Here is a 15,051-nt window from a genome sequence, read left to right on the forward strand (position 1 = left end):
TGCCAACAAATAAATTACATCTGTTTTCCATCAGCCAAAATTGATGCATGGGGCTGGTTTTTCTGACACAATAAATAAGATCTGGGTTTAATAACTATGTGAAGTTTCAGCTACCATGCAACAACCTAGGTATGACTTATATGTACAGATTATTCTGCTACCAGGCAACAGTTTATCATAATTATTATGGTTTTGGATCCGAGGTGTAGATGTACTTGCAACCTTTATCTGCGGTGACTTTTATGACACAGCATCTTTAAAACTGGTTACTGTTGGAGCAGGGCACAAGTATCACTATTCATTTGTCAAGGAGGTTTCTCAAAGGGGGATCTGATAAGCAAACCACGATTTCTGAAATGGAATTACTTGCATCATTTTATTATTTTAAAAAACATCAAGTGGGCGTTTTTCATGCCATTTTCAGAAGACAATTCCTCACTCTCTGCAAATATGCCTGGGATCATTCCCCAATGGATAAGTGATCATCTGGAAAGGGCTAGATGACGTTTGGTAAGGAGTTGGTGCAACAATGTTACAAAACAGTAAAAGATCTAGTGAAACCACCCTGCACTACAAACTCCCTTCGGCCGATGCAACCCCTCCCTTATCTTCCATCACCCAACCCTCTCTCTGTTCTCTCTACTTCTTCTTCTTCTTTTTCCCTTTCTGTTTTCCCCTCTTACTGATCTTGATACCACACTTTTTTTATCTTGTGCCAATTAATTTCTTTATTTAAATTGTTTTTTTCATAAAGCACCTAACACCGTACTTGCGTTCAGTTTCTAAGTGCAGATCCAGAATTGGAACCTCTGTTGCTCCGCGTTGTCTTGCTTCCAAGACCAACACATTTCCCCTGTGCTAACGTCATTTTACTGCCTCTCCTACTGACCCCTATTTATTCTATGCTAATTCACTCTTTGTACCCTCAAATACTCCCCTATCTGATCACCCTCATCAATCTTTCTCTCTCTTCATCTGTCTTCTCTTCTAACTTTAAGAATTCTACTATAGGCCTATACTAACAAAACCTTCTCTTGATCACTCTCTCTCATACAACTTCTGTCCTATCTCTCTTCTACCTTTTCTATCTAAACTCTTTGAATTAAAGGTCTACTTCCTTTCTACATCTTCATTCTCTTCTCCCAATGCTTCAATATAGCTTTCTACCTGCATATTCCATCGAAACTGTTCTTCTTCATGTCTCAAATGTGCTTCTCTCTGCACCACACAATTAACATTCCTCTATGCTAATTTGTCTTGACCTTTCAGACACCTTTGAAAATTTGGACAACCCAACTCTTCTTTCTATCCTCTCTTTTCTTGGCATGTCTGGGTCTGTACTGGACTTGTTTTAAATCCTGCCTATCTGGTAATTCTTACTCAGTGTTATGGGCTGTGTAAGGCAGAATTTTCAGACAGCCAAACAGCAAAAAACACTGCTCTGAGGAAAGACGGTTGGTGCACCTCTTTGCAAGGCAAAGAAGATTTGTTTTGTATACAGAAAGGAACAAGGTGGCAGAAGGTGCTGCAGAACCTAACTGACAAGGAGATCTCAGTTAGTTCCAAGCAGTCACAATATTTTAAGCAAATACATCTTCAGTTTTGATGTAAGCAACTTACAGTGTTAACCGCCACCCTCATTGGCTACCAGCTGCACACATACTACCAGTTCTCTATATTCCTTGACCGATTGGCCACACTCTAACCTACCCCTGCCCCATAACACATTGTTCTTCTGTTCTGCTCTGTCACCTTGGTTCCCCGCTACTGGATTGGTGGGTTGTGTGATATCTTACCCTTCCCATGGGCTTAGTCAAATGGGGGACTAGGACAGCATGAAATCGGCCTCTTCTTCATGTATTTTCATTTATTTGATTTGATTCTGCCAGTCTTCTACCATCTGTGGCTTATCTTGACCTTTAAGCACAGGATACTCTGTTCTTTTCTTCCTAATTGTATCCACGGTTGGCCTTTTCCAGCCAGATAAGACCTTGGCTTCTTGGCATGGTCCTTCCTATCTGGGTTTCAGTCAGTCTTAGTTCTCGATTTGTTTGCTACAACACTCTCCTCTTGAGACCTTTAGTAACCTTTGTTTAATTCTGCTCATCTGCGTAGTGGAATTATACTCATACATAAAGTGCTTTTGATATATTTATATTTGTACATGTTGGCGCCTGCCGCAATCTATTTACTTATTAAGCATAAGCAAGCTTCACAATGTCTTTTCTTCTTGCGGTTTCTTGCATCTTTACTAACTAACTAACAGAATATCTTCATCTTGATGTCTACTTCTTTATCTCGGGTTCAAGATGTCATTTATCCATAGCATCTCCTTTTGACTTTGTCTTCTATCAGCAGTCTCTGGCCATGGTATTACCCAAATTGTTTCAACACAATTGTTCGAATTACCTAATTGACTGAAAATCGAGGGTCCGAATTGACCTTTGCACAATTGACCGCATATATATATATATATAAATATATATATATATATATATAGATTTGGTTTTATATATATATATATATATATATATATATGTATATATATATATATATATATATATAATGGGGGGTTGCAGGGGTTTCCCCCTGCATATATGTAACAATTGACCTTCACAATTCGGTCAATTGTGCAAAGGTCAATTGTAATTCGAACAATTGGAGTTCGAACAATTCGTATACAACCTCTGGTCATATATCATCTATGTGGGCGTCCGTCCGATTTCTTATGACGTCACCATCGTCTTCGTTTATTATCTTCTTGGCTTCTTCGGGTATTCCCTTCTGACAACGGTCATCTTGTTTTGGCTGTAAATATGGTTTTCTAAGTGCATACCTTACTGTACAGGTTTTCTTAGGTGTCGGCACTTCAATAGGTGCTGTTACTCTGATTGGTACTGGGCAGAGCCTAAGCGCTGCTTTCTGCTGGTTCAATTGCTCATCATATGTCACATATTTTGGCGTGAAAGTACCGGGCACTACGAAGGGGGTGGCTGGAGTGGGGATGACGCTTGGTACTTCCTCTTCACTACCACTGGATTTCTCTACCTCCTCCCATTCGCTCCTCTGCAACCTACCATTTCTGCACTCAGCTTAAAGATCACTTTCTGTATCTTCTATCTGGTGTCTAACCATTGATCTGAATATTGTATTCTATCACTGCATTCTTGTTTTGTATAGTTCTTGATCGGGTGTGTTAAAGTGCTTTGGTGAAAGCGCTATGTAAGCCTCAATGAACACAGTTAATATAATACGTACGCAATCTTGTAAAAGAAGTGTTTGCTGCATGTGTATGGATCCTTCCAACTGGGTTTCCAAACATCAAAACCTGTACACAAAATCCAATTGACAACCTTTTTACTAGAATGTTGAGTTTTCTTATTTAATCAATTTAAACAATAAACAAACTCATTTGTCAAACTTATGTACATCAATTTAAGAGTTTTCTCCTTGCATCTACGAATCAATTCCAAAGAAGGAGCTGAATTACCCACAAATAACAGACACAATTGGCTACACTAAGTGTGTCAATTGTTGAATTTTTAACTCAACATGTACAGATTAATTAAAAATTAGAACATTATTGCCATCACTGGTTCACAGGCTGGTGGTTCACCTATCAAAGGCTTCCTGAAGTCTACTATAATGAACTATCACTCAAGCCCATTGATAACTAGTTTCATATTTGGATGCCAGTAACTAGTATTTGGGAGGAATTTGACTGCTAAAATTGTCAGGGGAAACAACTAACAAAATAACACAAGAGAACAGTAAAGGCAATCATTAGAGATACATTCTTGACATTTGTGAAGTGTGAGAGAATTACTGTATATTTTTTGCTGATGAAAAAATTGTACATATTATTTATTCACGATATCACAAGACAAATTGATCAGCGAATTATCACTCTAAAAATTGGATAAGTGACAACACCTATTTCATCTGACTAAAATCAGCATATAGACTATGGAGGTTACTCTACTGATGTGTGGAAGAGTCACACAGGAGTTTTCAATGCCAGAAACAAAACTCTGACACATCACGCACAGCATGTCGAGCAAAAACTGTACATACAAATCACAGCTGTGACATCACAATTATATCACATCTCAAGCATTTAGACTAACAACCAAAATAGAAGCAATAATTTAAAAAATAATGCCTACTATCAAGTTCCTCAAAGCAGCGGCATCACATCTGCATAGCACTAGCATTATTTTTTGTATGATTTGTTTTTGTATTTTTTTCGAAATGTGTATGCATGTTTCTGGTATGGTCGTTTATACTTAAATTGTTAGCTTTTAATAGAATTAGGTATTTTAATTTAAGAACCTGAATAACTATATTAAGTTTCTTTTCATTCATTCATGAATGGATACTGTGATTCTTATTTTTTAGGTTTGATGGATTGTATTTTTGAAATAAAGCTTTTGATGATGAAATTAGCAAACTGGTTAATAGGTAAACCGTTTGGCAAAACTTGGGACTCTTCTGGGAAATAGCTTTCACATCCTATAGAAGTGACCTGTTATTTTGCCCAGTTTATTGTTACAAATTACACATGGGGAACAGAGGTGATTAAAGGGAACATATTTTAAGATCCTTGAATAGTTTAGCTCTCCCTAATGTATTCATGTAAGAGATAGTGTGGTTAGATTGTCCAAAATAGGCAAGGGAAATTCACTAAGCATTGGGACATATGAGTGCAGAGAAATCACCAGAATATTGCATGAAAGGTTTTTAAAAATATTAGCCCCATTTTTAGCAAATATTTTAACAGTATGTTGGAGAGAGCAGGGTCCCAACTCCCTTTCAAAATGCTATCAATTCAGTAATCCCCAGGAAAGGTAACGACCCATTTTACAACATGCATACAGATCTGTTTATATTTGAAAGCTGGAATGAACGTATAATGAGAGTTTTGGTGTGCAGCCTTAGCAGAATATTACTTTAGAACATTGTGGGGATGCACTACTAATTACTGTATGATTTGAAGAAATTAAGTAGGATAATTGAAGTTTCAAGTGCTCCAGGTAGGTGTCCCTGGCTAAGGGAACACCAAATGCTAACAATATATAGTTATTCGAAAAACCTGAAGAACTACCTGGGCTCTCTTATCGGAAAATCCCAAACTCAATTCAAGGATACAAACCTAAATAAAACATGTGTTTATTTTTGTTTATTTTGCACAAATGTTGGAGAAAGATTATGACATTAAATATATATAAAAACAACTTATAATCACATCGAATTGTTTAGATTTTCAAGAAAACAACAATATCTTGGAACATTGTTTTGAATGGGCTGTAAACATTAATACATTGGATTTGTACTAACATTAATAAGACATTCCTAAATGTTCCAATAGAAGTCCTTAGGAATTTCTTTAGATTATTACTTAAACCTATTCAAACAGATCAAGTTGCTTTATTACTGGGAGACAGGAATCAGACAAATATTGGGCCTCATTACGATTTTGGCAGTGTGGTAAAAAATGCAATGCAGTGGAAACATAGTTACTATTGCATTAACGCTGCATTACTGCACCCCCGAACAACATGGTTTCAGGTAAGGCAGAGGAAGCACCACCAGCAGAATGCTGGAGGTAATTTATCTGTTTTACCACTGAAAAAGGCCCTATTGGTGGTATTAGTGCCAGTGGTAATACCGCTGGTGGTAATACTGCCAAAATCCTCATGGAGTCCTATGGACGACAATTAATTAAATACGGACTAACACCGCCTACCACCACTTGTAATTCAATGGTAATACCGCAAGATCAAGTGGTGCAATGGAAAGTGGTAAAACAGTGCTATTAATGCAGAGATATCACCAAACTCGCAATGAGGCTGAGGACACGGCTGAATCAGCTTTCAGTTCATTGGTTAATTATTGGATTATGTAGGGTTCTGGAAAGGAAGGAAGCTTTAGGTGGGGGAACGTACTGAAACCCAACGCTACAGCAGGGGAGAATGTAGTTAGATTGAAGACATTTACATTATGGAGAGGGACTCGTATGGGTGCCTTTTGTATTTCATATTTTTCTTAGTAGCAATCGAACATTTACTGGTCACAGCAGTGCATCAAAACAGATCTATCAAAGGATTTAAGTTGGGAGAGAGGGAATTCAAACAGTTTATGTGTAAACAGCTTATTAACTGGTTTAGTGGCTGCACATCTGCAATTTTGATGGAGATAGAATGGTTTGGAAAATACTCCTTTAAGTGCAGGTATGGGTGGCCATGATGATGAAGTGCTAAAGTGGAGACAGTATAGAGTGAGGGAGTGGGTAGAGGCGAGGGACAATGTTAGCAGATGAGAGGTAGGCTAAGAGGGTAACTCAGAGTCAAGGATATAGGCCTTTTGTTTGGTTTTGAAAAATAGTTGTGGATTGTTTATCAAGAGAACTACATGTAAGTAGATCGAGAAGAGAGAAAGAGCTGAAGCGAGAGGACGTTCAGGGAGGGCGAAGTGCCACAAGGGTAGTCAAGTAGGCATAGCCGAGATTAGGAGAGGGCTTGTAGAGTTGGATAGATCAGCACAGATACAGTGATGCCTTTCTGTGGATAGATTTGTGAACCAGGCGCAAACATTTTAATCTGGTCCCGTTTTGTATTGTCGGCCATTCAGTCTGGTGATAGTATGAGGTAGCAAAGTTAAAGATTGCATCAATAGGACAGACGGCAAAGGTGGGGAGACCAAAGAGGATGCTGGCACAGCAGTCCAGTTTAGGGCATACAAGAGTGGTTAAGACATGTTTGACAGTGTTGAAAGGAAGGAGACGCCTGATTTTTCCTAATATTTATGAGGTTGAAACAAGCCTCCATTGCAGTTTTGGAGATGAAAGTAGAGAAGGTGTGAGAAGGGTCATAGATGACAGAGAGGTTTCTAGCTGAAGAAAAGTAGGGGAAGAGTGTCAGGAGGGAATTGGATAGGCAGGAGAAGAGAAGTGACAGAGTATTTTGTCAGGGAAGATATGCACCTTTGTTTTGGTAGAGTTTAACATCAGAGAGTGCAAATGTATCCAATATTTAATGGCAGAGAGACAGTTTGAAATTTTGATAGAGAGATCGGAGGAGAGTTCAAAAACAGAGAAGAAGATGTGGGTGTCATCCGCAAAGAGTCGGTACGACAATCCAAAAGAGGAGATAAGTGTTCCAAGAGCAGAGGTGTACAGTGTAAAGAGTGGAGGACCTAAGACAGAGCCCTACGGAACACCAACAGTTAGAGGAGTGAGAAAGGTGTTTTTGCTTCAGGAGACAGAGAATTGTTGAGGTGCCAGGCAAGGCCCTGATCACGAATCCCAAGAAGAAAGAGAGTATTACGGAGATCAGAGTGATTGACAGTGTCAAAGGTGGCAGACAGGTCAAGAATTAGGATAGAGGAATGGTTATAGTGCTTAGCACAGGAGATGGAGTTAGGGACATTCTTTATCATGTTTATCTAAACATGCTTGTATGAAAATACAGAAGCCATTGTTTTGGTCTTTTATCTTGAATTGTATTCAAAGGGATGGCATATTTCCATGCTGTTTTTCTTAACATGTAAACAAATCAATAAAAGTGAATTCCAGAGAAAATAAAATTACAAGAAACCCAAAAACATTTTGGTTCAAAATAATCTCACACAAATCCAGACATATCCACTGCAGATCTCTATATTAACACAGTTACACAAAACACATGCCATTTTGTGTACCAAGCATTTGCCTCAAGTTATTCGACTTAAAACATCCCTAAGTGCAGGTGTTGTTGTCTCACTTCCCTTTACCTGACCTAACCAAATAGCACATTAATTAATGGACATTCGTTTTTCAATCTTTTCAAAAGTGGTCAATATTTGGAAACCGTTATTTTCATCATCCTTATCATTCCCCTTATCATGCCCTTTATTTCAATCTTAAAATGGTAAGATTAATTATGTCACATATGGGTACTCATTACTGAAATTCTTTAAAAAACTTGAATTTTAAAACTATTGAGGAACAAAGTAGTGTTGCCGTGATTTGCATTTAATTTCTCACGGCCCCTTATACTTTATCCTTATTTTCTGTGTATTATTTAGTGACTCTTCAGGCCTTTCCAACTGTATACCTCTAAAACCGTTCTCACCTATCTCTGTAACTGACCTCATTTTGCATTATCCTATGAATGTTCATCAACTCTGTACTCTGAGTGCCCCTGATTACTGAGCATGTGGGTGGAAATAGCAGTGATGCATCTGGAGCTTGCATAGTAGAAGAAGAAATTACGCCATTCAGCAAATATTTGAAACATTACTTTGGCACTGGAATTCGATATTTCCCACATATGTGGAAATGCATTTGGAAGAGTTAGGAGAGTTCATGGAGATGGGAGAGACATTCCAAGATATCATATTTTTTAAAATTTTCTTATGTTTCCACGAGTCCTGGAGGGCCTCAGCCCATCTTTTTCAATGTTTCTTGGATAATCTTGACCAGGGCAATTTGCCATGTTGTTCTGTCTCCTCCAGTCAGTCTGAGCCACCATTGATCAGCATCAAAGTGTTTGTTTGACCAGAGATGGTCAAGGTAGGCTGATCTTATCAGTTGATTCATTGGACAGAACAATAGAAGATGGCGAATTGTTTCTTTGTCGGCGCCACAGAGACGACACTTACTTGTGTCCGAGATACCTCGAATATGGCGAATCTCATTTGTTTCAATTAAATTCAATCTTATCCTGAGCAAGTAATTCCTAGACGATCTATTTGGGAATCTTTTAATGTACCTCTGAAGTTCATTTACTTTGCACAGAGTATGTGGGAGATGGGCTAAAAGTTTATTTACTCTTACTTCCGCTTGAGACGAGGTTTTTAAGTTTCTCAGAAATTCTGACCGGATTCGAGATCAGGTTGTCTTCTGAGCATGCAACTGAAGTCAATAGGGCTATATTTTCCTCTTTCCAATTCGTCAACATTTTCACTGCATCAGTTTTCATTTCTTCGCCTATCATTGTGTAGATGTTCACTTTCGATAGAGCAGGACCGAGCTGTTTTTTCCAGAAGTGACCTTCTAGCTTCGTCCAGAGTCTTTTTGGAATTTGTGGCATTGCTTCGGCTCCATATGTAATTGAAGGCACTACTTTTTTTTGTAGAATTCAATTACCGGGATTGTAAAAAATGTTCCGAATTTTAGGTCTACGGCTTTGCCTTGGGCTGCTAACTTTTTGATTTTCATTTTCAGACTTTCTTGCATTGCACTTTCAATTCGAGAGCTATCGAGGGTCACACCTAGATATTTCAACTCTTTTGTTCTTTCAATCTCCGTATCTTCTAAATACCATTTGTATTTATCACATTCCAAAATCAATATTTTTGTTTTGTCTTTGTTGATTTGTAAATTGTTTTCAACTGTGTAACGTAAAAGGTTTGTTAGTTGTCTCTGCAGTCCTATCTGGGTCTGGTCAAACAAGACGAGGTCGTCGGCGTACATGAGTTGACTAATTTGTACCTTCGCCAGTTTTGGCGGAAATGTTCTTGTTAGATCGTCTGTTTCGCCAAAGTCGCCCATGTACGCTAGGAATAACTCAAGATCAAGAGGACACCCCTGTTTAACCCCCTTTCCAGTGGGAATTTCTGCAGAGACTTGTCCTTGCGGGGTCAGTCGCACTCTAAGGGTGGTACCTGTGTGCAGTGCTTTTAGTGGCAGGAGGATCTCCTTAGGGCATTTCCACCCTTCGAGTTTTGACGAGAGGCGAGACCTATCTACCAGGTCGAAAGCCTGCGAGAGGTCAACGAAGGCCACAAATAATCTAGATTTTCCTTCAAGTGCCTCGCTCTTTAGAAAACTGATGGCTAAGATGTTAGCCGATGTACCGATTTTTTTTTTAAACCTGTTTGAAATCTGTCATGACATGGGGCAAATTAAGCCCAAATTTGGAGTCTTTTCAATAATAGGGCACCGAAAACCTTTCTGATACAATCTAAGAGGGCAATTGGTCAGAAGTTTGACAGGTCACACACATCCCCCTTCTTGTAAATTGGGACGATAGTCACCTTAGCCCAGGAAGGTGGAATGAATTTCGTTTTTGCACATCTCACAAAGATCTTTTTTAGGTGGTTTGACCACTCTGTTGGATTTTTTTTTTAGATCCATGTTAGATATCCCGTCCGGACCAACCGGTCGGGAATTTTTTAGTTTTTTCAGGATCTCAAAGATTTCTTCTTGGTCGTCAAAGTATAGCCAACTCGAAGGGTCATTTTCCGTAACATTATCGCCCACCTTTGTTGGATATTCAAAAAGGGTTGGAAAGTGGTCGATCCATTTCTGCTCCCCCATCGAGTTTATGATGGAACTTTTCTTCGATGGGGCTGTAGATTTTATAAGAGACCAGAATACCTGGCTTTATTGCCCAAATCGCTTTCAGGACATTTTCCAAATCTTGCTGATAAAGAAGTGAGCAATGGTTTTTTACCCAGTTTCTGTAATTTCTGGATGCTTCTGACATTTTTGTCTCCAGTTGGCTGGGCCGCATTTGCTTCAGTTTTCTCTTCATTCTTCGGAATTCACGTCTTTTTGAAGCCAACTGGGCATCATAGGTGTGTTTATGCGTAATACCAGGATTTAGAGATATTTTCTTTTTTTCAGAGAAAGCCACAATTAGGGGCACATAGTCTGGTTCGGGATTTTCTTCTGACAGGCCCTCTTCAGAATATCTTTGTGTGAGCTTCCTTACTGCCGATGTTGAAAGTTTTAGGCGATTTCCCTGGTTGTTTACTTCAACTCCATAGTGTTCTTCATTATCTTTGCAGCAAGTAGTTGACCATGTTGTTATTAGTTGATTATGGTCGCTGTCAGTTGTCTTTCACAACTTAAAGGTTGTTATAATTTCCAGAAAGGGACGGGAGACAAAGATATAATCTATGGTAGCTCTCAGCACTCCCTGTTCCCATGTCGGCAGGCAATCTTTTTCCCTAAAGACTGTATCAAGGTTTAGCACATGTCGTGAAGACATCAGATTACACCAAGGTTTTCCTCTCTGGGCTGTTGCTGTGGTTTTGGGATGTTTTCCCTCTATTACGAAGTATCATATAGGGTTTGCCTCTAAGGATTTGTTTATTCTCTAAATCTGCTTGAATATGTAGCGGTTAGAGTTTAATCAGAGAATAAACCTCAATCCTGGTTATCACTGTTGAGTGTTTTTAAATGAATGCAGCTATTATACCTCCTCCAAACTGTTCATCAGCTCTTTGAGGCTCTCACTCAATGGATGTTGTTGCTGTCCACTGTCAGAAAGAAGTGTTGATTATTATCTCTGTCTAACCTATCTTCAGACATCTGCCTGATAGTCTCCTGACCTAGCCATCAGATAGAATCGATAAAATTATTGGCTTGAACAAGGCTTGTTTCGGTCCCCAAGTCCATTACTTACAACCTTTATTCATTGCCACCACTATTAACATAATGGTTCAACAGGGCTCACAGCAGGTTTAGTGGGATCTCTGTAGTAAATCCACTGAAATACCACCAAACTGTATTACAGTTGCTGCCACTTGGTCCAGTGGTCTTACCGTCTAATTACAAGTGGCGTTAGACAATGGTAGTCCCCATTAATTGGAGTCCATTGGAATCCATGGGTTTTTTTGGTGGAATTACTGCTTCAGTAATTCTTGAAAATTAGGTGGAAAGCTGGCAGGTTTACTTCCAACTCCTATTCACCACCACCACTATAAACATACTGGTTCAAATGGGGCTTAGTACAAGTTTGGTGGTATCTCAGCGGTAAATCCGGTGAGATACGACCTAACTGTTCTACAGTTACCAATACTTGGTCCAGCAGTATTACCACTGGATTACAAGTGGCAGTAGGTGGTGTTAGTCCCCATTAATTAGAGTCCATTGGTAATTCCACCAAAATGTGTCGGAAATCTGGCGGATTTATCTCCAGCTCATAGCTGGAGGTGAATCCCCCAATTTTCCGCCAAAGTTACAGTTGGGCGGTGTGCTAATGTGGCAGTATATGGTAATACAGCTGCATTTTACCCGCACCGCCCAACTTGTAATAAGCTCATCTCTCCACCTCATGATAAGGTCTACTTCTTTTTCGCTGTCTGTCTCGGCAACTCCTATGACTCACATGGTAGTCTCTGACTGGAGTACAGTTTCATCAGAACGCTCAAATTAGAACATCTTAGCTCTTGAATGAAGGTAAACATACATTTTTCAGTGAAAGCTGTCTCTCTGACAAAGTGCATGTGTTCTCTGCATCACACTTCCCGGCAGATCATTGAAGGAAAGACAGTATTTCACCTGTAAGCTTTCAGTTTGTTTGCTGGTGGGTGTTTTGAAGAACCCAGTAGTGTGTTCCCTCACACTATCGCTAGTTATACACCACGTCACTTTACCCAGTTGTATGACTTTCCTGGTTACTCTTTACCTACTCTATAACCAACAGTTAATGTGTGCATCCTGAGTAAATAATGAAAAGCAAGGTGCATGTGCACTTCTAGAGACAACCCAGACATCGCCAGATTCTCTCTTATTGTTGTTTGAGCTGAAACCGTAAAGTAGGGTCATTTGCAACTGAGGGTTTTGTAGAAATCTACGAACTCGTTAAGATATAGTAATATTTCTGATACAAAAAGGTTTTGAAGATCGGCCGTTGTGTTTAGTTCACGCACATTTTATACACAAAAGCCGGTGATTTTGTTTAAAAATGCATCACATTTTTAAATGTACTCTAACTCTGTTCGCACAAAACTTTCACTCTCAGTTCTAAAGTAAAGCTTTCATTAATCACAGTTTGACATGCAGTCATACGGTGATTTTAATTTGCTCGTACGGAACAAAAGACAAATGACATGGAATACTATTAGCAATGATAGTTTTAATGCAGGCATTTATCATTAAATCTAGCTCGACTTGGGGAAAAAAACTAAAAAGGAAAGAAAAGCCTAGCTGGTAAAACTGTTATTGATATTGCATCATAATGTTGGCACCAATGTACATCTAACAATGACAGACTTATTGTTTCCATTATTTTTACTCTTATCAGACAAAAGACTGAGGGCTCACATCCAGACACACTGCAATTAGGCAGTGAAAGCTGATTGCCTGTCATCAACCGGGAAACGAATGTTAGAATCCGAGAATCTGACAGGTTATTATATTTATAGAAGCCACCAGGATGTTTTAGCAAAAAACGAAAGGCAAAACAACCAGTGAGGGTAATCTCGAAGTCAAAGTACATTTTCAGTAGGTCTTTTAGTAAGAAATAATTTCATAAACTTTGTGCTGCATATAATCAGTGCAATGGAAGCGTTTTTTCTTCCCCTAAAATCCATGCATGCTAATTAATCAATTTACTGTTCAGCTTTTATACTGTGCTGAATCACTACCATAGTGCCTACCCTTGTTTGATCCCTAGGGCGTATTGTGTCCTAGCACCAGACGTTCGACTGCTGGAGCTAAATGAAAATAGTGAGAAGGGAGATTGACTTGAAAGGAAATGTAGGGAAAGATGGATGGGAGAAAATTGATGGAAGCGTGAGATGTGGAAAGCATTATTGGAAAAGTTGTAAATAATGAATTATAGGTGTAATCGCTCGAATGCATGAGGGGCTCAGGCTATCTTAATTATAGTGAAATTCATGTTTGACCAGGGTTAAGTAATTTGGTAGACCATGTCAGGATGTAGAAGTGCAGACAATGAAGGATACAGTTCTGCAGTGACTGGTGCTGGCTGTTGCATGGACCTCTTTGAATAGGGCACAAGTGGACATTTTCTCTTCAAATTGATCTTCCCCGTGCTGAGCATCAGCATGGAAGAGCGGACAACCACGTGTAAAGTTCTGAAGGGCCTGCTTGCGGTTGTAGCACAGACCTCTTTGGTGTGAGAACAAGAGGGAGCCTTCTCTTTAAATTGACCTTCCCTTCACAGAGATCAGGCCCGGAGGTGCAGACACCAAAGTGTACAGTTCTGCAGTTGTGCAGGGGGTCACAATTTGGAGATAAGTCAACTGGTAACTGCCAAATGCTTTGGTTATGTCATGCTGACTTCCAAGATATAATCTGTCAAGTGGACCCGGTAAATCTATGAACCTGGCAGCTGACGATGTGCCTCTCATGTCAGACCTGCCTCTAATAAAGCTCACCGCCTCAGTGGTCGCAAGCACTTCCTCAGAGGTGGAAAAAAACACAAGATATTTGCCCCCACTGTTATAAATGTAAATGTTCAAGGAGTGTGTACATCGAACCTGACGAGGTACAAATAGGGGCACGCACAATAACGAAGTTGAACAAGGGCACACTACCGGAAGCCAATCTTCAGCCCCAATGTGTCTAGTTTGAATTTTTTAAATACAAAAGGCTGCAACAGTTGTTTAAATCAAAATATAGACTCACTGGATTAACTGGAACATTTCAAAACTTTGCATTTCAAGAAGTGTGGCTTTTGGAGGCACCATCAATTGATGGGTATATATTCATATTTAAAAATGTGTGGAAAGGAATATTGGGTGCCCCTTGGGGGATCTCATTATTTGGATAGATAATTTCTTTTGCCTCATTTTCAAGAATGGGCTACTGATTCGGATAGTATCCTGGCCTGTGCTGTAAGGGTGATTCGAGCCGTGTGGACTTCAATATGTTTGTAATAAACATTTATAGGAATCCGACACGTACCAATGGGGTGAGCCCTTTCGTGGCCTTAGACATGTTTTTAGATTGCTGGCATAGTGCTTTTGTCTCTTACTTCGTTCGTCTGTATGGGCAACATAAATTGCTGTTGCCCAGATTGTAGTAATATTGACATGACTCAATCTGTGATCTATGAAGGTTCTACATGAAATTTCAATGTTCGTGTCAGGAAATCATGGCGATCAAGGAGTTTGGGTGTTTTACCTCACGCCCAGAGATTACCATTGTTTCCATCTGTTTCACGCACTCCTTGTAGCACACGGAAACAACGGCTTGTGTACAAAACAACTAGCCCGATGCGCTGCAGATCCTTCCAGGAGCATTTGGGGTTGCTGTGGAAACGCTGGCATTCTGCGTTTCATAGGTCACGTGTGCAGTCACGTTAGAACCGT

Source organism: Ambystoma mexicanum, chromosome 4q (genome assembly GCF_040938575.1).
Source record: "Ambystoma mexicanum isolate Mex_15411 chromosome 4q, UKY_AmexF1_1, whole genome shotgun sequence".
Taxonomy (NCBI): domain Eukaryota; kingdom Metazoa; phylum Chordata; class Amphibia; order Caudata; family Ambystomatidae; genus Ambystoma; species Ambystoma mexicanum.